We start from the raw sequence: 27,443 nt of genomic DNA on the forward strand, positions 1-27,443 counted from the left end.
AGTGTACAGCTGTTTCGTGCGGATGACTGGACGCAGTCGTTTCTGGAGTCTGGAGCATCTACAGCTGATTGTAGCAACCGAGCCTATGAGTTAGCTCCAGCTAGTGTCTCTCAGGCTGTTATGGTGCCATCTGCTCCAGTTAGCAGTCCCGTCCCTCAGTCTCCCAGTATACCTCCTTTAAACCACGGTTTGGATCAGTTGGTTTCCAGATTGGATAGTGCCTTATCTAGGTTTTCGGCTAGTTTACCCGGAGAATGTTCGCCTGAAGTACGGCAGTCTGAGTACCCAGCAGAGACCGCCTAACGGGCCGTGCAGAGTATGTGCTGCTCTAGACGATACTACGTTTGCACACTGTCGGCGTGACAGGTTATGTAGGCTATGTTTCAAGCCAGGTCACATTAGGGTTCATTGCCCGCAAAAGTCTCCCCGCACTTCCACAACAGTTGCTTATCACCCTCAAGGGACACCTTTAAACTGGTGAGCCCATGTCAAGTGAGGGGTGGTATGGGCGAGGCAGTAGTTCCCCTCGCAGCAGTTAATGCTCAGACAGGAGCGGGGGAGTTTCCCGGTGTGTCAGGAGAAGGGAATACGGTTGTTTTGGTTGGATCACAGCAGCTAGAAGGAGTTAGTGAGTTGTTTTATACTCCAGTGTCTGTTGGTGGCAGATCCACAGTTAGAGGTATGCTTGATTCAGGAAGTATGGCATGCACTCTTAGTGAGCAAGCAGAATCGAGTCTTCGATCAGCAGGACTGAGGTTACACCCTCAGCCGGTGCCAGACCATGTGGTTCTTATGGGTTGTGGTGGAAGGACAACTAAACCCAAGTGCGTTTATGAGTTGGACATTGAGGTTTATAGTCTGAAGTTCTCAGTACCGACTCTGGTTGTACCTGGCCAGAGGGAAGATTTCATCATTGGCAGTAACGTTATTAGGCCGATTCTTCAGGCAATGAAGTCTTCGGAGAAGTACTGGCAGCTGATTTCGGCTAGAGCTGACAATCAGGAGAGTGAGCAGTTTCTACAGCTCCTGAGCTGCGTGTCTCGCTGGTCAGGCCCAGAGGAGCCTAACAAAGTTGGTACGGTGAAGTTGAGGCGAGCGGTCACCTTACTTCCTCGGCAAGAGTACATAGTATGGGGGAAATTGCCGCAGGATGCACCTTTGTCGGTAGGGAGCACAGTGGTGGTAGAACCATCGTCTTCTAGAGCGGTTCCCAGGAATATCATAGTGGGTCGTGTGGTTACGCCATTATGGGGGGATCGTTGGGTTCCAGTTAAGGTATTGAATGCTTCCCAAAACTCGATTACGTTACGTCGTAATGCTAAGTTAGCAGACGTGTTTCCTTGTCTCGCTTTGGAGGATTTAACAGTTACACAGGGTTTGTGTGAGCAGGCACCGCTTTCAAAGGGTATCACCACACCTCATGCAGTCCCTGACCTAAAGCAGGCTCTGAGCGACTCTGGGTTAGGTGACATAGACATCGAGGGGTGTGCTGTGACGGAGGAGTGGAGGCAGAACCTAACTAACCTCATTCTTACTTATGAGGATGTGTTCTCCAGAGGGAAGTTAGACTGTGGCAAAGCAAAGGGTTTTGTCCACCGTATAAGGCTCTCTGACGACAGGCCATTCCGATTACCCTACTCTCGTGTGCTGCTTGCTCACTACCACAAGCTGCGAGAAGTTTTATCAGAGATGGAGATGAAAAGCATAATCTCAAAGTCATTAAGTGAGTATGCTTCTCCTTTAGTGATGGTATGGAAGAAGGATGGAGGTTTACGCATCTGTACTGACTTCCGTATGCTAAATGCTAAGACGGTAAAAGATGCTCATCCATTACCTCATCAGGCTGATTGTCTCGGGGCTCTTGGAGGTAATTGCTTCTTTAGTACTATGGATCTAACGTCGGGATTCTACAACATCCCTTTACATGAGTCGGACAGGCATTATACCGCCTTTACTACACCTATGGGCTTATATGAGTATAACAGGTTACCGCAAGGTCTTTGTAATAGTCCGGCTTCCTTTATGCTTAGTATCTTTGGAGATCTCAACTTCTCTAGCCTTCTTTGTTATCTGGACGACCTTTTGGTTTTTGCGCCGTCAGAGCAGGTGGCTTTAGAACGTTTGGAGATGGTGTTCTCTCGCTTAAGGGCTCATAATTTAAAATTGTCACAAAAGAAATGTCACTTTTTGCGGCGGTCAGTGCGTTTCTTAGGTCATTTGGTGGGTGCGGAAGTTGTGTCTGTAGACCAGGATAAGGTGCAGGTAATTGCAGGCTTCCAGAAGGAGAACTTGATGGAGTCGGATGGTTGCACCCCTTCTCCACGCAGGGTTCGTTCCTTTTTGGGAATGGTTTTATCAGCATTTCATTCCAGGTTGCTCTTCTTTAGGCAGACCACTTTTCGACCTGACAGTTGGCCAGAAGCGTGTACTGAAAGGAGTCAGAGGACGGAAGCGGCCAGGTACCTTCCGTATCCTTACTTCCCAGGATTGGACACCAGCTTGTGATAAGGCCTTTCGGGACTTAAAACAGGCTTTAATGGATAGTGTCGTGTTGATGCATCCAGATTTCAGTCGACCGTTCATCTTATCGACTGATGCTTCTCTAGATGGGTTAGGAGCAGTGTTGTCGCAGGTACCGGAGGGAGAGGAGAAGGCTAGACCGGTGGCCTTTGCGAGTAAGACTCTCACGCGCAATCAGGCTAATGTAGGATCACGCAGGCCCCACAGCCAGTATTTTATGGCCGCTGAGGGAGTGAGTCGGCCATGCTAAGATCTCCCTCCGTACCTCTTTGACCCAGGGCCCCTCTCCAGGGAAGCCGAAGCCCGCATTCCAATGTTTATGGCCCTCAAACGGAGGACCCAGATAGTGGAAAGGGGGGGAGATCCTGCATCTCTCTGGAGTGGGACAAAGCTAAAATCATATGCCATCTATTGTGTATTTGACTGTGTGTTATCCTCACTATTATTTGGCATCATTACTGTAAACTTGGTGGATGTGTATGTGTCAGTCACCATTGTCTTCTATTCCTCTTATGAATGTCCCATTGTATCTTCACCACTTGGACAATTATATACATATATATATATTATAGAATATGCACAGATAGGTAAACACTGGGGTTATCCAATCATGCGCTCACACCTCTCTCAGAGATTGGGAAATGAGTTTAAGTGGTGTAACCAAGTAGGTAGAAATGTTTGAGCACATAGTTATTTAGTTAATAGAACTAAGGAAGGCCCCCACCCCTCACCAAAAGGGGGGGAGAGGGGTAGAAATGCGGTTGCTTATCTATGCCTTACAGTCGTAAATCAGAGATTCGCGCTCTTTTTCTGCCTCCCTTTGTCTGAAAGAGACTATGCAATGTATGTTAAAACTTGTGTACTGAACCCTTTTTTAATAGCCCGATTTGCTACATTTTATAATTTGGCAATGTATAATCAACACTGTTCTTTTACTGAAGTAAAGAAAGTTACCCAAGCCATCCTTAATTAGGACACACTGTATGCAATAGGGTACAGCTTCAGTAAAATATACCTGAACTTGTCACAGCTGTGAGATATGCCACCTAGCCATGTATTCTGTACATTGATGGCAATAATAAGCATGCACCTCATAAGAGGAATTATAAATTAATCAATGAAAATTAGCAAAGGTTTGGATCGAAGGTGGAATATCATGTTTGGTATCGATGTCATCCTAAATTATGTCCGAATGTGAATCCGGGGACGGATTATTAAACAATTGAACCTATCCAAAGTTAATTTACTTAATTAAAATCAGCACAAAAGTTGGCCAAAGACCACCATAAATCTATGGGGACATTCGGGGAGCCTGCAACTGGCCCCTCGGATCCAGGTACCAATTCTCATTGGGTATGAGTTGGACCCTGGGTCATGAATATTCATGGGACCCATGGGGCATAAAAACCTCACACCCAGAGAATCAAAAAAAGGAGGAGAAAACATCAAAAAGAAAAGAAGAAGAAAACGCGAAGCCTCCAATCCAAGACTGCGGGAGAAACTACGCGCGGAGAAGATTAAATCTACCATCGAAACTACGAAGCCTCTTTGCCGCGAGTTTCAACAAAAGACAAAGCTGATCCCCGCTGCAATCACGTAAACTCACCGTCAACTCTCTCATAGGCAACTAGTACCGGCTGATTTACACTGAAATCTGGGTTGCCTGTTTAGATCCTAGGCTTGCCATTGCAGAACAGTATTTAATCAAAGCTGATCACTGTTTCCTACTGTAAATCCATTTTCCGTAATTTCGTTATTGTGTTTGTATGTATTATGTTATGTGTAATGTTTGTCCTGTTTTAGTGTAGTATTAGAATAAACGCATGCTGTTCACATTTTAAATCTCCCTCTCTGTGCTTACAATAAGTCACTTTATTGGTCTGAATCCCGTTACTGAGCTTTGAAGTCCCACTCGCGTCCTCAAGTATCGCGAGACTCTCTCTTTGGCCAAGAGCTGAGTCGCTAGGTTACAGAGAGAAGCTGACCCGGTGGACGGGCAGCTATCTTAGATTCAAGATTCTTTATTTGTCACATGTAGTTATAGCTGGTACAACATACAGTGAAATGTGTTTTCCTGGCTGAACTCCGACTGTGCTAGACGTAGGATAAGTGTATAAGTACTAACAGAGGATAAGTATAAAAAGAGGAAAAATGAATTTATGTACATCTATATACAGAAGTAAATATGCATTTACCATGTAATAAATAAAGTGCCATAGGTGCAGACAAGGTAAGGTGCAGATGTGCCATGAGGTACAGATGTTTTTATTAGAAATTAAGTTGTGTGTGTAGTTGTCCATTGTGTTGCCCAGTTATGTGCTGTGGTTTAGGAGTCTCACTGCTTGTGGGTAAAAACTCCTCCTAAACCGTTCCGTTCTTGTTTTCAGGCTACAGAGGCATTTCCCAGACCTCAGTGGCCTGAACAGTTTATGGGCGGGATGGCCGGAGTCACTGGTGATCCTGATGGCCCGGGATTTGCACCTTTCAGTGTAGATGTCCTGCAGTGCTGGTAGAGGGGTTCTCATGGTGCGTTCTGCTGTGCGCACTACCCTCTGCAGGGCCTTCCGTTGCTGAACAGTGCAGTTCCCGTACCACACCGTGATGTTGTTGCACATCACTCAGTGCTTAGACTGAGTAGTGATACCAACGAATGAATTCCATTCACATTCTGGACTTAAATCATCCAGATCTTTACCAAGTGGGACTAATATAAAGACTGTGATATCGGAACAACAACTCAAACCTAATATTCCCTATTTAATTGTGTATGAATTAATCATTAATTAATTCATAATCAATTCCCCTGAACATTGGTGGAAAACCACCCCCATTTGAGCTGTTAAATTCCTACATAATTGGTGGAGAATGCGGGCACCGATTTAAACTTATTGTGAGCACAAAATTTAAACTTTTTTTTTTACAAGTAAACAGTCGAATAGGCATTACTGTTAACGGATTGCATTGGTTGACGATTGAGCGAACCGCAGTCAAAGGCATCAGAACGGAACTACGCGGGTTCCCTACTGTGCCTTACTAGTAATAGTTTGTTTAAATTTTGCGTTTTATTTCAGTATTTTATTTTAGGTTTCGTTTTCTTAACTGCAGTAAACGCTTATCCTATATCTGACGAGATTCTCAGGTATAGTAATAGTGCGTTGTTTCCAGGATAGATTCGGACGAGGTTCTCCGTCTCTAACATCCTGCCAGAGATCTCTAAATTAGCCAACAGGAATTCCTGTTACGAGTTTCTAACCTGAATTCTGTTGTGCTTAGACTCCCTGAGTTAAGACCGATAGCGTAGCTAACTATCCTCTTACTCACACGTTTGTGCCTGCTTTAGAGAAGAGCAAGCTTAACGCCACCACGGGCAAATAGCCGGAGGGTGTGTGTGTTATTTAACGAGAGTCTGGTGCAGAAAACCCGCCGTGGTATAAGCACCATTCGCGACGTGACGCGACAGCACACTCGCTGCTTGGATCCGTCGCCAAAAGGCAAGCGCCGCCTTGCTGTCGTAGTAAGGTTCAGAGGTCTTAAGCCGCGCACCGCGCAGACCATAGTGTGCTTGCATTAAAGATCGATTTTCTAGCACTGGCAAACCAGCATTGTCTAGCGATCGCCTCGATTACGAGTGCCGTCCACGAACGCCACCGTAATCACATCTGGGTCGGATAAGGCCGCAGGCCTGCCCCGACACCACTCAAGGGTCACAAACGCCTCCCACCGAGGGAGTAACGCCATTTTGGATTGCGCCTCTAGGGGTCAACCATAGAAGTAACGCCATTTTGGATTGTGCCTCTATGGGTCAACCATAGAAGTACCACGCCATTTAAATTGCGCCTCTAGTGGTCAGCTCCGAAAACATTGAATTGGATCCCAAGGCATTGTACTCTGAGCAGAAGTCAACCATAGGACTACTTTTATTCAACTTGGTGGCATCTAATTAGTTAATTGTTACACAATCAACTTAGGTTTATGATAAATTAATTAGAATCTCATTTGATTTAATTTGACTTTTCCTCTCCCTGTTTCATTTTAATGTGGGCTTTTGACATTTTATGATTTTAATTACTCCCTTCCCCAACACAAGGACTTAGGCAAGGGTTTGAATTAAATACATAAAATCAATAACAATAAATCAGTTACTTGCCCAACCAAATCAGGCAGCGGTTGGGGTTCTGAGTGTGATCAGTCAGGCTTTTCCGGCACTGGGTGTTTACCATCCGCTCTGGTTGGTGGAGCTTGTCCGAGTTGCTGCTGTCACTGCGTGCGATCTTACAGTTTGTCAGAACTGAAAGGGAAGTTCTCAGCAATTGGACGCCCAAAAGCGTGCCAGCTGGGCTGCACCCGCTGACTCATTAAGGGCAAGGTTGGCAGGTATCTCGGGAGGTCATTACAAGTTTGAGCAGGACCTCGCCTAGGGCGAAGTTCAAGAGAACAGCCCTAGCTTGGACTCGGTTGGGTGACACCCGAGTGCCGTTGCGCCGTCTCTTGTTCGAGTCAGGGCCAAAAGTGCACCCGATAAGCTGAGCCCCACCTGGGTTGTCTCAGTTGTGCGTACAGAACACGCCCTTTCCAAGTTGACATTGCTGGGGATCGGGGGAGTGGGAGCCGGGCTCGGGCCTGCTTGGCTAGGATTGCGCTGTGGGAAGTGCCTTGTCCGGAAGAGACACCTGACAGCATTCAAACCCCTCCACTCCAGTAAATAGCTTAACACCGCGACACACTGCATAATGGCAAGGAGAACAGAACCTGCCAATTTTCCCTCTTCTGGTTAAATCTGATCTGCAACAGCAAGCCAGGTTTTGAACGTGGTCCCACTGCTATTGCCGCTGGAAATTCTCCTGGTTCCCCCAACTTCCCTTCTCTCTCCTGACAGCCCATCAGTAGTCACACACACAGCCGGTGGTGTGACTCCTTCCAGACTTAGCTGTCGTTTCTTCTTCCTACCACAGACGCTCACAGGGAACAACTTTTCTTTATTTATTTTGTCTGGGTAATCAGTTTCGTGGTTCAATACACCCGCCCTGTTACCCATTGACAGGCCCTAATCCTATTTGTTTTTTTTACTTTCTTTGATTTGTCACCTCAGTTTCAGGTAGCAGGCCACCCGCCTAGCCCATACCCGCCTGAGAGCAACAGACCTCTAGTGTCACCCTTCAGTCAATCAAGTCACTATGGCCCACAGAGAAAGCCCCCTGGACCAATGGAAAGCCTTAGGCACCTGGCTGGACGTCATGACTGGTGATTTCCTGCCCGGTCACACGGAGCTCATACAGGAAAAAGGCATGGACCAAATTGATGAGGACATTGCTGAACTCATGTCCACGCCACCTACTCAGAAGCCCGGGAGCAAAGAGCTAACCAAAGTACTCGGCTCCCTAGCACACAAGCTTCTAGCCAGGCTGATGATGGGTGAAGAAGAAACATCCCGCCTCCAGGAACAGGTGCAAATCCTCAAGCAACGGGATGGAGACACCCGAAGACTACTGGCCGAGAGTCATCAAGATGCTATCCAAGCACAAGATCGCATCGAGAAGTTGGAGCAAGAACTCCAGCAAAAGAGGACCCCATCCCCAGAGGGGGAGGAGACCATAGAAGATGACACACATAAACTCACTGAAGAGCTTCAACAGGCCCTGGAAGAGCTCCGAGTTCAGGCTGATCAACGAGAACAGAAAGCCAGAGCCACCCAAGAGGACCTCACGGCCAAACTCAACCAGGTTGAAACCCTGTTGGATAGAGCCCACAAAGAGCTCCACCCAGCTGGCATTTTAACGTGGAGTCAGCGTTGAATCAACGTCAGGTGTCAGTGTTGGATAACCGTTGGATTTTGTTTAGATTTTGCAAATCTAATCAACGTTGAAATAGCAACGTCATTCCAACGTCACGTTTGTCAACATAGGTGAATTTGCCAACATTGAATCAATATTGATTTTAGTTTAGATTTTGCAAATCCAATCAACGTTAAAATTTCAACGTCACTAAAGTCCTGCTTTTCAACAGTTTATTTTGTTAAACTGTTTTCACTAAAGTACTGATGTTTTCAACAGAACAAACACCTTGAAATGGATACATAAACGAGTTAGTGGACATGCAGAGTCAGCTAGGACTAGGGTGACCAGATAATCCATGTCAGGGAGGACACTCTGAGCTAGTACAGGTATTGTAAATTACCATTTCAATTAAACGGACCTGGATTTCACTTGAGCACTGAGTTCTTGCTGTGTGCTGATTGGTCAGTCTCCTGTAATCATGCATGTTTCACTAATGCTAATGTGAAACAGCTGGATGAGTCTTTCAGTCAAGGAAATAAACCAGTCAAAGCACAAGAAGAGCTGAGCTATTTAGCCGAGCACAGGAGCCTTTCAATTTCAAAGTAAAACCCGAAGTAGCTCAAAGTGTCCTCCCTGACATGGATTATCTGGTCACCCTAGCTAGGACAAAGCCAATTGGTAAAAGCAAGACCAGGAAGAAGATTAATAAAGACATTTCACTGATTAAAGAAACATGCTTTATTACGTAAAACATTTTACACAAACACTTGTTGAACTAGAACAGCCCAAACACTGGGCCACATTGAACATGGCTAGTTATTTTTCCATTTTTCTGCCACCGCCACCCATCCTCTCTGGTGCATATTTTAAATATTTGGCCATGTGTTCATTTATTTTTGTTGTTGTAGTATCAGATGAGCTGAACACCACGTCTGAAAAAAACAAAAAACAAAAACTTTGTTTAGTTTATTTTTAAACCTGTTTTACAAATGAGGACGTCCCCAAAGGGAGTTTTTGACAGGTTTATCTCACTTTTGGGTACAAATTTGTCCACAAAATATAGTTAAGTCACACACACGGACACAGCGCTTCGCGGTTAAATTAACTTCTGCCCACATGCACGCGCGCACACACAGAACGTTCGGTTGGCGGTTTTTGACAGTCACACACACGGACACAGCGCTTCGCGGTTAAATTAACTTCTGCCCACATGCACGCGCGCACACACAGAACGTTCGGTTGGCGGTTTTTGACAGGTTTATCTCACTTTTGGGTACAAATTTGTCCACAAAATATAGTTAAGTCACACACACGGACACAGCGCTTCGCGGTTAAATTAACTTCTGCCCACATGCACGCGCGCACACACAGAACGTTCGGTTGGCCGTTAAACGTCTGACCATACACACAATACGTATTAATATGTGGGCCAGAGTCAGGCACACTCAAAATGTATTTAGGAAAGTTCTAGTTACCGCCAGATTCTGTCCAAAACGGTCCACTGTCAGACAATCTTCTAGCCTGAAGATGAAGACGCAGACCCACTTCGCGCATGCGCAATTGTCTGGGACCGTCAGAGCCAATAAAATCCAGTTCTAGTCACTGCCATTGTGTGATGGACAACCGCCGTCATGCAATCAAGTCCTTGTATTGCTCTCAGTAAAAAAGGGCTTTTTTATGCTTTTATATTGTCAACAACAGTATGTGTCATATGTCATATAAAAAAAAATATTCACATACCTCAACAAGAAGAACATAAAAAAAAGAAATAAATATTTATTATAAAAATTACATAGGATTACAATGCAATTTTTACTTTAGGTCAGCACCAATCCTTCTATTTTATTATTTCTTCTTCTTTGTCTTTCGGCTGTTCCCTTTCAGGTGTTGCCACAGCGAATCATTTGCCTCCATCTAACCCTATCCTCTGCATCCTCTTCTCTCACACCAACTAACTTCATGTCCTCTCTCACTGCATCCATAAATCTCCTCTTTGGTCTTTCTCTAGACCTCCTGCCTGGCAGTTCCAACCTCAGCATCCTTCTACCAATATATTCACCATCTCTCCTCTGAACATGTCCAAACCACCTCAATCTGGCCTCTCTGACTTTATCTCCAAAACATCTAACGCAGTGTACGGTGTGACAATATGCACACAAAAAGCAATATATAGGCCTACATAAGAATGGAAGCTTGTTTCTTATATGCAACGACTTGAAAATTTACAAATGCAACAAAATAAAATCTTTTCCAGTTTCATGCTTTGCCTATTTGCACATATTTTTTACTTCTTAGAAGTATTAATCCCAGCTGGCATTTTAACGTGGAGTCAGCGTTGAATCAACGTCAGGTGTCAGTGCTGGATAACCTTTGGAATTTGTTTAGATTTTGCAAATGCATGGTTGTAAAAATAATGTTGATTTGACGTACAACTCAAATTTTATTTATATTTCTATGTTGAATCCATAGTTAGTTAACAACACCATTTCAACCATTTGGTATTCAACGTTGTTTTGACGTTGAATGAATGTTTTTTTATAAACTGACATTATTTCAACCACATTTAAACGTTTAAGGTCGGTCGAATGCCAGCTGGGCATGAAAGGAACAACCGAATCCAAACCCTGCAGGACCATCGGGTTGAAGGCCAAAGGCAAGTTCGCGAGCTCAGGCACCAGGTGACGGACCTCCGAGAACAGCTCAGTGATGCTAAGAAGAAGCACCAGGCTGATGCTACGGAACTTGACCAGTTGAGCCAAGAACTCGAATGGGCGCGCGCAACGAAGGCAGAATATGAAACGCCGTACAACCCAGCAAGAGCACCAGGGTCCCCTCCTGCCACACTGCCGCCCCCAAGGCAGTTGTATCCGGCTCCAGTAACTACTCACAGGGTGGAAGGACCACCCCACCTATCCAGCAACTTCAAGGAACCAAGCGCCTGGAGGGCCCATTTCAAGGAAGACTCCCCAGACAGCACGAGCCTACCAAGACCAATCCCTCACCGCTACAGACTCACCACCAAAGAGCTGGAAAAGGTAGCCCGGAACGTGAACAAGTTCACCCCTGACCCTACGGGCGGCCACGACATACATGCCTACTTACAAGATGTTAACTTCCACCTCCAAAGGCTGGACAATGTGACCCATGAAGATAGACTCTACCTCATCAGGATCACCTCCAGCCTAGAGGTCCGCAGCTTCTTGGATCGACAGCCAGATCAAGTCAAGATGGACCCCAAGCTGCTACATGAAGCACTGACTCGAGAATTCTCTGATCCAGAGTAAGAACAAGGTCTTACCACGGCACTTGACGTCAGACAGAGTAGACAGGAAACGTCCCAAGTCTACTACAACCGCTTACGGCGAGCCTACTTCGGGTCCAAAAATGAGCCAGGCATGGAAGAAGATGTAAACTTCAAGATTCTCTTCCTCCGGAATCTCCATCCCACCGTGAATCATCACACCGGGCTCATGGCGTGCCCCCACACCATGACCAGCCAGCGGCTGCGAGACTTGGCAATCAAGGCCTATAACAAGCAATGAGCAGCAACAACAGAGAAACCACCCAAGCCTACCAAAGTGCTGAACCTGGTGACGCAAGACCCCAGCCTACCCTTAGAAGGTGGCCACTCTCAACCCCCTGCTCCAACCCGTAACCATGGTTGGAAGGCCACGGGCCCCAGAGAGCGATACCCCAGCTCACGCCCTCAGCAGGCAAAGACCCAGCCAGGTCAGTGGGAGAAACAACGCCACCATAACAAGGGCAAGCCACAAGCATGGGATTCGTGGAACAAGGAGGAAGACCGGCGTCCTAACTCCGGCTCTCCCCCAAGACCGCGAAGAACCCTACCACGGAACCAGTCCGATGGAACAAGGGATTTGGAACGGGATGCAAAGCCGAAACCGTCCCAGAAAGAGGAGGAGTCCGCCCTGCTTCAAATGCTGCGCGACTTCTTCGAACGGAATTCCCCCAAGAGTCCCGGGAATTTTCGAGAGAAAGATCCCAAGTGACTAGGACGAGAGGGCCAGCCGTCACCTGAACCTGCACCTGACCATACCCGTGAATTGCCTTGGCCTTCAACCCCAGGCAACATTCGAACCCCACCGGTCATTCCTATCATAACCAGGGAAGAAGCCCTGCCTCCAATAGAAAAACCTGCGGACTCACACCTCGTTGTCACAGTTGATGTTGCTGCCCCCACCACAGAACCCGACCAGGGAGATGAGCCCTCGCCTGTGCCTGACAGCATTGTCCTTGTGGTGTGTCGTGATTCGGAACACCAACCCGACGATGGCAACACCTCGCCAATCTCCGTCCAGGCCCCTGCACCGCGATTCCTGGGGGACTTGGTGGAAAGGGGGGTTGCCAAGAAGCTGTATCTATCCCTCACCCTAGAGGATGTGATCACCTTGGAGGCCCTCATCGACACGGCAGCAGACATCACGCTCATGTCTACCAGCCTCTTCCTACAGGTGCAACACCTAGCTGCTTGGGAGAACAAAACCCTCCAGCCCAAGAAGTGCTCCCTGGACGGGCAGGCTTATTCACCAATAGGCACCAGGATCGAACACGTGATGCCAGTCAACTTGTCCATTGGCCCAATGAACGTGATGCACCCCATATACATTTCCCAACTCGAATCCATCCCTCTCCTCATTGGAAAAGACCTCCTGAACCGGTTTGAGCCACTGCTGGACCTGCAGCGCTTAAAAATCTGGGCTCAGGTCCGAGAACCACTGCCCTTACCGGCATCTAACACCGTCATGGGGGAATGCCTAACCCTGGCTGTCTCCCCAGACTTCACTCCGCACCAAGGAGAAGACTCCCCTCCAGATCAGCATCTCAACGCAGGAGACCCATACCAGCGACATGACTCCTTCCTGTGCAGCCTGGATCCTACACCGGGACCCTATCGTCCCAAGGTCAGGGACGGCATTCGGCTCCAAGGCATGGAAGTCATGGACGTGGTGATGACTTTGGGGGTGGAAAAATCCGCTATTAGCCAGAAACTGTACGAGGAGCTAAGGCAAAGAGACATTCCCGTGCCACATGCCAGTAAAGCCTCGAGGTTCCCGCTGAGCACGGACCCGGAGTCCACTGTCTCAGCCACAGGCATCTGTGCCCTGGACCTCATCTGGAACCAGCGATCTCTGAGGCATTACTTCACGATCATCCCAAGTCTTCCACACTCGGTCCACATTGGTGCGGATCTACTGGTCAGAATGGCCATCCAAGTGGACACGATCAACAACGTCCTTTGGACCTCCCTCCGGGGACAAATGCACCAATCCGAGGTGGACCTTGACAACCTCTGTTCAGGACAGACCATTCCGGAAGCATGCGCAATGGTCACCGAACGAACTGTGACACTCCCTGCATACAGGAAAGGCATCTCGATGTGCCTGAACATGCAGAAAGGCCAAACGCTAGACCACTCCATGGCCTTTTTCCAGCCGTCCGCCCAAGCAACGGAATTGGGACTCACCCTGGAGGCCATGCCGCTCCTGGAGGTAACAGGTCGGACAGTGTATGTGCTCGTCAATAACTGCACGGCAGCCGACATCACTGTACCCAGGGCAACCAGGGTAGGGTGGCTCATCAGCCAACAGTTCCGTGATTTTGACCTAGCACTTCCGGTGATTGGTCAGATCCCCACTAACTTGCTGACAGCCCAGCTGAACAGAGATTGGCTGTTCACAGCACCGACCGGCGCCATCGCCATTACTTCCACTGTACCGGTGACGAAGGAGGCGGTATGTAGAGTTGAACTCACAGATGAGCAACATCTCACAATTTGTGCCATAACCACAGACTCAGAAGTGGTCAAACCCCAAAATCAGTCGATTCCGAAGTCCACAGAGGAAATCAGTGAACCCTACACTGGATTTGAGGCGGGAGTACGGCAAATCCTCAAAGACGCCGACGCTATTGACTGTGATGAAGATCGTCAAAAGCTTCGTCAAGTCATCTATAAGTATAAGGACTTCTTCGCCAAAGATTCTCTGGACTGTGGACTCACGGACATTCACATGGTCCGCATCCCCACTCGACCAGGGGCCCCGCCAACATTCGTGAAGCAGTACAAGATACCCATCGCTTCATACGAGCCTGTGCAGGACATCGTCGATTCCATGTTGGAAAAGGGGGTCATCCGACCATGCAACAGCACATACTCAGCCCCCATCTGGCCAGTTCTCAAACCGAATGGGAAATGGCGCCCCACCATTGACTACAGGAAACTGAACCAGCAAGTGCCTCTGTCCCGTTGGCCCATGACACAGCTGGAACAAGACCTCCCCAGAGTCGGGGGTGCCAGAATCTTCTCCACTATGGATGTGGCCTCAGGATTCTGGACCATCCCAGTGCACCCTGAAGACCAACATAAGTTGGCGTTCACCTTTGCCAACAGACAATACACCTTCACCAGGTGCCCCTTCGGTTATGCCAACTCGCCGGCTGAGTTCAACATTTTCCTGAACAAGGCACTGTCTGACGCAAGAGCTCGAGGAAACCTCGTCTACGTGGATGACATTCTGGTCCGAAGCACCACAATGGACGCTCATCTGCTTGAACTTGACCATGTTTTAGGACAACTGGCTACAGCAGGTGCTAAAATTGCCCTCCACAAAGGCCAGTGGTGCAAAACCAAGGTCAATTATGTTGGCCTGTTGCTGGGCCCAAACGGTGTTGAGCCCCAGTCCAGCCGCACCCAGGCCATCCAGAACATCAAGGCGCCCTCTAACCTGTCAGAATTGCGCAGTTTCCTAGGGGTGTGCAACTACTCCAGACAGTTTATCGAAAATTATGCGGACATTGCCAGACCACTGACCACCCTTCTGAAGAAGGATATCCCATTTCAGTGGACCACAGAACAAGAGGAGGCCATGACAGAACTGAAACGGCTTTTGTGCTCAGCACCCTGCCTGGCTTACCCAAACCCGGACAAGGAGTTCCACTTGGAAGCAGGCTTCTCGAAGGACTGTCTGAGCGCAGGGCTGTATCAAATCTATGACCAAGACAGGCGTGTAGTTGCCTATGCCAGCAAAACCCTTCTGGCACCAGAACGCAAGTATTCCGATTGTGAAAAGGCACTACTCTGCACCGTTTGGGCAATGACGCATTTCTCCAACTACATTGGGGGACAGAAGACCATCATTGAAACTAACCATCAACCTGTCACGTTCCTCAACAGCCAGCGCATCAGAGATGGGGTGGTCACTAATTCATGCATAGCCACCTGGCTGATGACACTCCAGGGCCGTGACATCGACATCCGGTATGCCCAAACCCAAAAGCTACCCCTTGGGACAGGACTAGCTAGCTGCTAAAACTGCTTTCAGGATGAACCATCAGCAATCAGTGTCCCTGACTCCAGCTCACCATCACTACTTTGATGAGAACGTCTGTAAGGACATGGTCACCGTTTATGTGGACGGGTGTGCTTTCAACCATCAAGGAAACCTGAAAGCCGGGGCAGGTCTCACATGGCTCCGAGACGATCCACTCCCACCACAGCAGTTCAAGCTGGGCCCCCGCACGTCACAGTATGTGGAACTACAGATGAAGTCGCTTCAATTTTCCCAGCCCTGCCGGAGGCCATTCGGCTGACAGCCGAAAGCCAGCCAGTTCCCAGCCAAAAACCAGCCAAAGGAGTTGACCCCCCTTCTTCTGGAGGTGTGCCTCAGTAATCCTTTAAACCCGCCCATTTATCCACTTGCAGGGTGTTACCATTAGATGGCGCTTCCTTAACAAAAACAAATTTCAGCTGTGGTCAGATGTCCAACAGGTATCAACCTGAAGCTTTTGGTAGCCATCAGCAAGCTTCTGGCTTAATTCTGACTGGATATTTGACCACTGTTCTTGGCAGAATTGGTAGTTGGTTTCCTAGTATGGCTTTAAAGAATAACCTACAAATTTTCAATATGTTTGAGAACATATAGGTGAACTGTTCCATAAAGCAGGAACAGTTCTGAAGCTTGGCATACTTATCAGGAGTGAAAATTTATTATTCCAATATTTATTTATTTATTTATTGTTTTGTACTATTCCTGTAATATAGAAAAGCTCAAAAGTCTTGGCAAAAAAATTCATGATGTGATTTTTACATTTTCTCAGCACCAAATAGATTTTTGAAAAGTGTATGTTTGATTTGAACAAAAATAGAATAATCACACTCCAAATGGTCTCAGATAATTGATGCTAAGTTTGTGCTGAATAAAAGCATTTGATTCACTTTGGGATAAATGTGTTTTAGGTCAAGGGTGAAATATTTTTAACACTAGAATCACTGAGTTTTTATTTTCTGGTGCAAGTCCCGAGGTGTTCTTCACCCCTGCTGAGATTTTCACAGGTCTTCAGCTCGATTCTCCTCCTGCTTTTGTTGTGCAAACCACCCTGTGAGGCCTGGCACATTTGCATTTGTTTACTCAGAGTAGCTCAGATCCAAGTCAGGCCAAACCTCTGTGTGACATGGAAACCTTCAGAAAAGCCTGCCGTATCTATGCAAATTATCCCACACACTGACTGACCTGCAAATATGAAAGACACACATTCACAAAATATATGGACACACAAGTTTGCATGTCACACACAGAGGTTTGGCCTGCCTTGGATTTGAGCCACTCTGAGTAAGCAAATGCCGGGCCTCACAGGTAATGGGTGTGTCTGCACAACAAAAGCAGGAGGACAATGGAGCTGAAGACCTGTGAAAATTTTTGCTGAACTGAAGAAGCGTCTGAGTGCCACGGAAACAAAGGTTGCAGCCCTGACGGAAGCACTGAGCGCCACAGAGTTCCAGCTCACAAGCACAAGGTCTGCACTGGAGGCTATGACACAGAGACTCATCCTGCTGGAACAGGACAGACCAGAGAATACAGGACACCAACCGGGTTGCAGTCCAGTTGTGAGGAGGCAACTTTTTCAAACTCCAAATGATGAAGATGATCAACAGACATGTGGATCCACCACCCCCGCCGCTCAGCCAGCCAGTGCCACCCCTTCCTGCACCCCCTGCACGCCACTGCCAGGTCCTTTGCCAGAGATCTCCACCAGGACTGTATCTATTGAACGGGAGGGACTGTATCTATTGTCTTCTACCGGGACTGCTTTGTGCGAGGCCAGTATAGGCCAGAGGTGTATGCAGCCAATTTATTTATGGCTCTTACACCTTTTGAGACCTATACGGGCTGGGTGAAGCATGCGAACTGGTGCGGCACAAATGGCAAGAGGGAGTTGCCTCATAACTTAAAGGAAAAAATACAATGTTATCTGGTCAAGAGGTTCCCAGAGCTGACAGGGGAGCAGTGGCATAGAATAAGAAACAGAATCAATGAGAGACTGAGGAGCCCCCGAAAGATTGATCCAGAGACGCCTCGCCTTGGTTTCTCCCCCCACTGAATGTTAATGACACATGCCTGAATAAACAAAACACATGAAAGCAATAAAATTGAGCCTCGTTACCTTTTGTTTTTGCCACTATTGAGTACTGTACTATACAGTGCAGTATTTGCAATAAAAATGCATCTCCTATTGATCTCGTATCAAGATATAATGATAAGACTACTACAGAGAATTTGTTGTATTTGTGATAAAAAATGTTGATGGCCCATTAGCCGTGAACAAAGATCAATGCTGCGCAGATTTTCGCAGGCCTTCAGCTCCATTGTCCTGCTTTTGCTGTGTAAACACACCCATTACCTGTGAGGCCTGGCATATTTCCATTTATTTACTCAGACTGCTAGCTCAATTCCAAGGCAGCCCAAACCTATGTGTGTGATATCTATACAAAATATCCCACACACTGACTGACCTGCAAATACGAAGACACAGACTCACAGAATATATGGAGAGACAAGCCTGTTTTATTTATAGAAAAGAGTGAATATAGAATAAAAAGTTGCCAATAGAATGAAATGAGTAGCAATGAGTAGGTTTGCAGACCATGGACCATGACTTCACTCAGTTTATGACATATATGAACAAACATACGTTGGGGACTGATGTGTTAGCGGGTTTTCATTCTATTAATTTCATTCTATTAGCAACTTTTTATTCTATAAACGATATTTTCGTATAGATATGGCAAGCATCTGTCACACACATAGGTTTGGGCTGCCTTAGATTTGAGTTAGCAGTCTGAGTAAATAAATGCAAATGTGCCAGGGTTCACAGGTAAGTAGTGCGTTTGCACAACGAAAGCAGAAGGGCAATGGAGCTGAAGGCCTGCTCAAATCTGCTCAGGCTTAGTAGTTCTAGGTATTTTTCACCAGAATATAAAAAGCTCAGTAATTTTAGTGTTAACAGAGACAACATCTACTGTTATATTTATATTAAACAGTGCAAAATGAAAATACAAAACCAGTACAAAATAGATTATATTCTATTCAAATATACATTCTGTCCCTCTTTGTTCAACATCCTGTCCATCTTATTACTTTATTTAGGCCTGTAATTAGTGTGTTGCACACATCCTGGGTCAGTCTCACCAAAAAAAAGAAGTGAATTAAATTTAAAAAACTCTAAAATAAAATACACTAATGAGTTACAGTTACCTGATAACAGGGAAACTCACTGCAGCTTAATTTATCACTGCTCCTCCTGGTGGATAGGTAAATCACTGCAAGTGTTATACACAGAAAAGGTTTAGGGGCGGATCATGCCGGCCCCCTTGTTCATGACATCACCAAGGGGGATCTCATTACAGTCAAGGTCCCACCCAGATCCCAGCAGGGACCTGTCAGGGACCAGCCATGGCCCCATCAAGGAAACAGGGGAAATTTCAAGCGACTGCATCTGTAGCAGCAATTTTGATTGCCTTGGAATTGGCTGCCAAACAGGGCATAAAGGATTTGCTGATCTGCACGGACTCCAACTATGCACGACTCAGCTTCCTATGCCATCTCCCTCACTGGCAGCAGAATGGCTTCAAGACATCAGGTAACAAGCCAGTCAAACACCAGGAACTGCTGCAGACGTGTGACGCGCTGATAACGTCGCACGACATGCACATTTATTGGAAAAAGGTCCGTGGTCACTCCAGACTCCCAGGCCTGGACAAGACCTACAATGACCAAACAGATGCGCTCGCCAAAGCTGGAGCGTTGAACGGAGACCCGTGGGAGTTTCAAGCCCCCCCACCCAACCCTGCTGTGCATGCCATCACTCGCCGCCAAGCTCGTGAGCTGGCCTTGGCTCCAGCATCTTCCTTCCTGGACCTCGGCCCTCAGCTTACTGACTCAGACGTTGTCTCCCTCCAATCTGCTGATGCTGTGCTCAGCAAGATCTCCGATCACCTCCGCGACCCCGCCACCAACCCGATTTCGGCTACGGATCTCGACGCCTCCGCAGATCTCCGCGTCCTCATCCAACTCCTCGCCTTTCTGCGTCTGGTCGAGGGCGTACTTCTGTACGTCCCCGAGGATCACACTTCGCCAAGGCTCGTGGTCCCTCGGGACCAAAGGGGGGTGATGCTACTCTACACCCACGACGCACCCTGCGCGGGACACCGCAATGCCAAAGCAACCTATCAAGCCCTCAGTCAGGTAGCTTACTGGCCTAACATGCGGCAGGACGTGACAGAATACGTGAAAGGGTGTCTGGTTTGCTGCCAATTTCAGCCAGCAAACCCAAACCACAAGGCCCCTCTACAGCGCCGAGGAATCAACTTCCCATGGTCAGATCTGCAGATCGACTGGGTAGGACCCCTGACGAGATCGACCCGGGGAAACAAGTATTTCCTGACTGTCACCTGCCAGTTCACCAAGTGGGTAGAATGCCTACCAGCACCCAATGACACAGCCCAGACAACGGCATACCTGCTCATGAACCATGTGTTCTCCAGATTTGGCCTCCCACTGAAGGTCAACTCAGACCGAGGCACCCATTTCACTGCCGAAGTGATGAAGGACATCTGGAAACTTCTGGGCATCAAAGCACAGTTCCATATCAGCCACCACCCTATGGCATCCGGCCAAGTAGAACGGACCAACAGAACCGTAGTCGGTATGCTCAAGAAATACGTGGCATCAAATCAGAAGGACTGGGATGTAAAGCTACCTCTGGTACTCATGGCCATCAGGGCCACACCCCACAAGTCCACGGGAGTGTCACCCTTCGAACTAATGACAGGACGACAAATGACACTCCCTCTCCACCTCCTCTACCAAACAGGTAACCACAGCCTTGTCACAGCCTACACCACGCAGCAGTATCTGGACAGTCTGCACAAGCACCTAAGAGCTTCCTTCGCATCGAGTTGCAGAAGGCAGCAGGAAAGCCTACTATGACCAGAAAACATCACAGGAAGAACTCCAAGTGGGGGACAAAGTCTGGTACTACAACTTCGTGCAGCCGAGCAGTCGGAATTCCACACAACGACTGTCCAGGAAACTCCTGCCACGCTGGTCAGGACCGCATGAAATCGTGGACAAACTGTCCCCTGTAGCTTACCGTATTAGAATGAGCCGAGGCACTCCAGAAACATGCCTCAAGTGGGTTCACCGAAACCAAATCAGGCAACACCGAACCCAAGGAAGGCTGGGAACACCCACTGATCATTCCCAAGTGGACCGTGGTCAGGATCAAGCCAGCCTTTCCAAATAAACCACAGCCAACCTTCAACCTTAAATATGTCCCCAAGCTCAAAACAAAAAAAAAAAAAGGGACAAGGAAACTCAGATGGGTAGACTAAGGTGGTGAGCCTGACTACTGGTATCTGAGTGACATTAAGTTTTCTTTTTAACTATTTATTTCATTTGGTTGTTGTTTTTGGTAAGGACCTGGGGTGGCTCACGCGTGCCCGGGAAATTACTGAAGAGGATACGGTTATGCATTTTTATTTGTCCCGTTTATTTGATTTCAGTCATTCCCTGGCTGAGTGTTAGGGTTTTCAAACTCTCTCTGTCCCCTCTGCACCGGTGTGCACAATCCTCTCACTATCCTACCCTCTTTTACTACTCCTTAACCCTACTCCACAAGCTCAACCACCCGAGGCTCTGACCTAGCTCAGTGCCCCTCATAACACGACCTTTCATTGTCTACCCCCTGCCACTAGGAGGATGCTGACCCTGCTCCTGACGTTACTCTGGATGGGAAGAGCAAGGACCCAGTCTGAGACGGTTGTTCCTGGGCCTCCTTCAGGCATCGTCTTGAGGGAACAACCGGGCCTATTGATTACCAACTGCCGTAACCACACGCAGAGGGTATTCGTCCGTCTCGACCCCTACGAGGTCTACCGAACCCATTACCCCAATGAAAAGCCCCAGGCTAGTTGGGCGGGTATCCGGTGGACTCAGGACGCCCTTCACCATGGCCGCTGCGGACACTACCTATATGTTGCAGCAGTTACAAAAGATGACTGTGACCCAAGCCGAATTAAGCGGTTCCAATCCCCGCCCAAAGAGGTTCCTGGGGGCGCTGCTAGGGGCTGCCGCAGCTGTAGGCACCCTTTTTAATATTGGGTTTACCACAGTCAATGCCATAAATTTAGCCACCGTACGGCATCACGTCAGTGAATTGCAGGACGAAATTCCCAAACTTCAAGAACAGATTCGCGCCCAGAAGGAGCCGTCCCAAGCTATCGGTAAAACCGTGCAGGGCACCATCGTTGTGGTAAACACTCATAGTGTCATCCTCAACCAGACAGTGAAGGCCGTAAACCAACTTTTTCACGTTCTTCAGAACGACTATGCGCACACGCAAGTCGTTTCGTTGTTGATGGGGGACATGCTTCGCGAGATAAGTTCCTCTTTGGATAGCTTGGCCATGGGTAGAATACCACCGTACCTGCTGCCCTTGAGCCTAGTGCAAGATATCCTGGCCGGGGCCACACTGGGAGCTGTACAGTCCATACAAGCCCATTTAGCTTATTCACTGGGAAGCGCTATACCATTATACGTTGATCCCATTCTCCGGGAAGTAGCATTCCTTGTGAACCTGCCCATTATAGACCCAAACAGCATCTACCGTCTAAAGGACGTCATCAATGTGGGTTTCTGGCGAGGAGACACTTATGTCCGGCTCCATACCCCAGATGTGGTGGCTTATCATGACAGCAACCCTGAACTGTATCTGGCCCCAAATCTCCGCATGTGTACCCAAACCAAGGATATCCACTACTTGTGCCCCAGCAAACCTTTTGTCCGAGATAACACGGAAGGTATTTGTGGACTCGAGCCGATGAGGACTGACTGCAGTTGCGCGGCCGAGGTTACACCACGATCTCAAGTGTTTGGAACCCAGGCTGAAATCGTGGGAAGTCAGTGGCTCATTAACACCCCCTCCAAGACAGCCATGCTTACATATGACCAACATGACACTGCCACCCGCATTACACTACCAAATCAAACGCTCTGGGCTAATGTACCTAAAGGGGCAATCCTCCATGTGGACGACTTAGCCCTATACCACCTGCCCACCGACACCTATGAAACAACGTTAGAAGTGTCCCCATTCTTCAAAGAATACTCCTTTGATCTGGACCCTGCCTTAGAGCAACGCATCCAGTACGAGGGGACCCAAACCATAGACCTGAAGCCCCTCAACGATGCCCTGCAGGCTCTGACTCGACAACCGGTCGGATCAGCCCCGACCCTTGGCCAAACTTGGACTCCTGCAGACACTGTATTATGCATTGCCCTGGTCCTCGGCCAAGGGCTGACCCTCCTCCTGGCAGTCATCCTGTTCCGCTGTTACCGCGAGGTAAAAAGTCAGTTTGACAAATGCACCGCCGCTTATCCCAGATTGTTCAGGAACAGGAAACGGCAAACCGAACCTCCAACTGAACAGGTGGGAGATCTCATCATGGTAACTCCAATAGCGGGGACCCTTAGGCAACACTCGAGAGCCGCGATCCCTGACCGCCATAAACCGGTGTTGTCCCCACTCACTCATGTCTCCAAAGCCTGATGCCAACGGTCGACTCCCTTCTCCCACACTACCCAGGCTGTCAAAAAGACGGGAAGTTTCTGTGTCGTGTCTCGTGATTGTGATCCCTTTTAGCTCTTTGTCGCCTGAATGATGGCAGTGCCATAATCAGCCGAAAGGGGGGATATGTAGGATCACGCAGGCCCCACAGCCAGTATTTTATGGCCGCTGAGGGAGTGAGTCGGCCATGCTAAGATCTCCCTCCGTACCTCTTTGACCCAGGGCCCCTCTCCAGGGAAGCCGAAGCCCGCATTCCAATGTTTATGGCCCTCAAACGGAGGACCCAGATAGTGGAAAGGGGGGGAGATCCTGCATCTCTCTGGAGTGGGACAAAGCTAAAATCATATGCCATCTATTGTGTATTTGACTGTGTGTTATCCTCACTATTATTTGGCATCATTACTGTAAACTTGGTGGATGTGTATGTGTCAGTCACCATTGTCTTCTATTCCTCTTATGAATGTCCCATTGTATCTTCACCACTTGGACAATTATATACATATATATATATATTATAGAATATGCACAGATAGGTAAACACTGGGGTTATCCAATCATGCGCTCACACCTCTCTCAGAGATTGGGAAATGAGTTTAAGTGGTGTAACCAAGTAGGTAGAAATGTTTGAGCACATAGTTATTTAGTTAATAGAACTAAGGAAGGCCCCCACCCCTCACCAAAAGGGGGGGAGAGGGGTAGAAATGCGGTTGCTTATCTATGCCTTACAGTCGTAAATCAGAGATTCGCGCTCTTTTTCTGCCTCCCTTTGTCTGAAAGAGACTATGCAATGTATGTTAAAACTTGTGTACTGAACCCTTTTTTAATAGCCCGATTTGCTACATTTTATAATTTGGCAATGTATAATCAACACTGTTCTTTTACTGAAGTAAAGAAAGTTACCCAAGCCATCCTTAATTAGGACACACTGTATGCAATAGGGTACAGCTTCAGTAAAATATACCTGAACTTGTCACAGCTGTGAGATATGCCACCTAGCCATGTATTCTGTACATTGATGGCAATAATAAGCATGCACCTCATAAGAGGAATTATAAATTAATCAATGAAAATTAGCAAAGGTTTGGATCGAAGGTGGAATATCATGTTTGGTATCGATGTCATCCTAAATTATGTCCGAATGTGAATCCAGGGACGGATTATTACACAATTGAACCTATCCAAAGTTAATTTACTTAATTAAAATCAGCACAAAAGTTGGCCAAAGACCACCATAAATCTATGGGGACATTCGGGGAGCCTGCAACTGGCCCCTCGGATCCAGGTACCAATTCTCATTGGGTATGAGTTGGACCCTGGGTCATGAATATTCATGGGACCCATGGGGCATAAAAACCTCACACCCAGAGAATCAAAAAAAGGAGGAGAAAACATCAAAAAGAAAAGAAGAAGAAAACGCGAAGCCTCCAATCCAAGACTGCGGGAGAAACTACGCGCGGAGAAGATTAAATCTACCATCGAAACTACGAAGCCTCTTTGCCGCGAGTTTCAACAAAAGACAAAGCTGATCCCCACTGCAATCACGTAAACTCACCGTCAACTCTCTCATAGGCAACTAGTACCGGCTGATTTACACTGAAATCTGGGTTGCCTGTTTAGATCCTAGGCTTGCCATTGCAGAACAGTATTTAATCAAAGCTGATCACTGTTTCCTACTGTAAATCCATTTTCCGTAATTTCGTTATTGTGTTTGTATGTATTATGTTATGTGTAATGTTTGTCCTGTTTTAGTGTAGTATTAGAATAAACGCATGCTGTTCACATTTTAAATCTCCCTCTCTGTGCTTACAATAAGTCACTTTATTGGTCTGAATCCCGTTACTGAGCTTTGAAGTCCCACTCGCGTCCTCAAGTATCGCGAGACTCTCTCTTTGGCCAAGAGCTGAGTCGCTAGGTTACAGAGAGAAGCTGACCCGGTGGACGGGCAGCTATCTTAGACTGAGTAGTGATACCAACGAATGAATTCCATTCACATTCTGGACTTAAATCATCCAGATCTTTACCAAGTGGGACTAATATAAAGACTGTGATATCGGAACAACAACTCAAACCTAATATTCCCTATTTAATTGTGTATGAATTAATCATTAATTAATTCATAATCAATTCCCCTGAACATTGGTGGAAAACCACCCCCATTTGAGCTGTTAAATTCCTACACTAATTATCCAGCTCATCGCCTGGAATTCTTGGCGTTGAAGTGGGCGGTATGTGACAAGTTTAGCCATTGGTTAAAAGGTCACAAGTTCACGGTCTGGACTGACAACAACCCATTGTCTTATATCTTGACTAAGCTGAGATTAGATGCTTGTGAGCAACGGTGGGTAGCGAAATTGGCTTTCAAATACATAGTATCAAATACATTCCTGGTAGACAAAATGTAGTAGCGGATGCCCTTAGTAGAGACCCATTCGTGCGGCCCTTATCTCGACAGTTGTTAGTGGAGGATTATGGTAGGCTCCTGGATAGGTCGTGTATCATGCACACTGACCAGGTTCAGGAAGCCTTTCGGTTGACATGCATGCCACAGTCAGTAGGTGCGTCAGGTAACCATGTGGGATTCCTGTCAGAGGAAGAGGTTTCAACGGTGCTGGCTGAGCATGGTAATCAGGACGGTGTTTCCACCCAACGTGCCGTTGCGATAGCTGACCGGCTTGGGGACGTCGTCCCTTCAGGGAGTGACATGCCTTCTCCATTGCCGCTAGCTGAGTTGCAGTCCCAGCAGCGCAACAATCCAGTCTTGGGCAGGGTGATTGAGTTCTTGGCACGAAACTGTAGGCCTACGAGGCGGGAACGATCCAAGGAAGCTGTTCAGACGCTGCAGATCCTGAAACAGTGGGATAAACTTAAATTGCTTCAGGGAACGTTGTACCGTGTCAGTAGGGACCTAGTAACCAAGAACAAACGGTTTCAGTTTGTGGTACCAGATGCATTGAGGTCGGAAGTGTTAGCCGGTTTGCATGACAATGCGGGTCATCAAGGGTTGCCGAGAACACTGGCCCTTGCTCGTCAAAGGTTCTTTTGGAACAACATGGAATGGACTATAGGTGATTATGTCAAAATATGTAATAGATGTTTGGTTAGTAAGACCCCAGAGCCTAGTGCAAGAGCTCCCCTGGAAAGCATAACAACTTCTGCTCCGCTCGACTTAGTCTGACTTTTGGTCCACGGAACATAAGAGCAGGACAGTAGATGTGCTAGTGGTCACAGATCACTTTACAAAGTTAGAACATGCTTTTCCTTGTAGGGACCAGACGGCTAAGGCAGTGGCAAAGAAGCTGTGGGACAGCTTTTTCTGTATATATGGTTTTCCCCAGCGGTTACATTCGGATCAGGGTGCTAGCTTCGAGAGCGAGCTCCTGGCAGAACTTATGGAAATGGCAGGGATCACTAAGTCTCGAACTACTCCTTATCATCCCATGGGTAATGGTGGAACGGAGCAGTTCAATCGGACTTTGGGGAATATGTTAAGATCGTTGCCCCCAGTCGCGAAGCACAAATGGCCTCAGATGGTACAGACCATGACTTATGTATATAATTGTACCACGCACGAGACCACGGGTTTCGCACCATTTTATTTAATGTTCGGCCGAACCCCTAGACTGCCAGTTGATCTTTTGTTCCAGAATGTTCTGTGTGATGAAACTGTGTGTGATTATGGTTCTTATGTTAATTCTCTGAAGGAGGGTCTCCATTCAGCAATGCTTGTTGCCCAGAAGCATTCATCTACTGAGCAGAGACACCAGGCTGACCAGTATAATAAGAGAGCCAAGGGTTGTGCTTTGTCGGTGGGTGATACGGTGCTGGTGGCTAACAAGGGGGTACGTGGCAAACGTAAATTGGCTGATAGGTGGGAATCCACAATGTACAGAGTGATTGATTCGAACCCGACACTGCACATTTACCGAGTCAGTGACAGACATGGTAATGTGAAAGTGGTCCATCGCAATCTGTTGCTTCAGGCTAACTTTCTGCCTTTGCCTGAATGTCATTCAGGGGTAGAGGATGCCTTGAGCGGGAGGGTTGCGTACAGTGACTCAGTTTCGGTTGCGGAAAGTGATGTCGCGTCGGAGGCAGATAGCATTGTGCCAGCTTTGGGATCGTCTTGTGCAGGTTCTCTGACCGATCTGACAATCTCAGCTGATGATTGCACGTCCGCAGGGGTCTCTAGTTTCCCCAATGTTGATAGTTTACTTCCTACTGTAGATT

The sequence above is a fragment of the Paramormyrops kingsleyae genome, chromosome 1 (assembly GCF_048594095.1).
Source record: "Paramormyrops kingsleyae isolate MSU_618 chromosome 1, PKINGS_0.4, whole genome shotgun sequence".
NCBI classification, from domain to species: domain Eukaryota; kingdom Metazoa; phylum Chordata; class Actinopteri; order Osteoglossiformes; family Mormyridae; genus Paramormyrops; species Paramormyrops kingsleyae.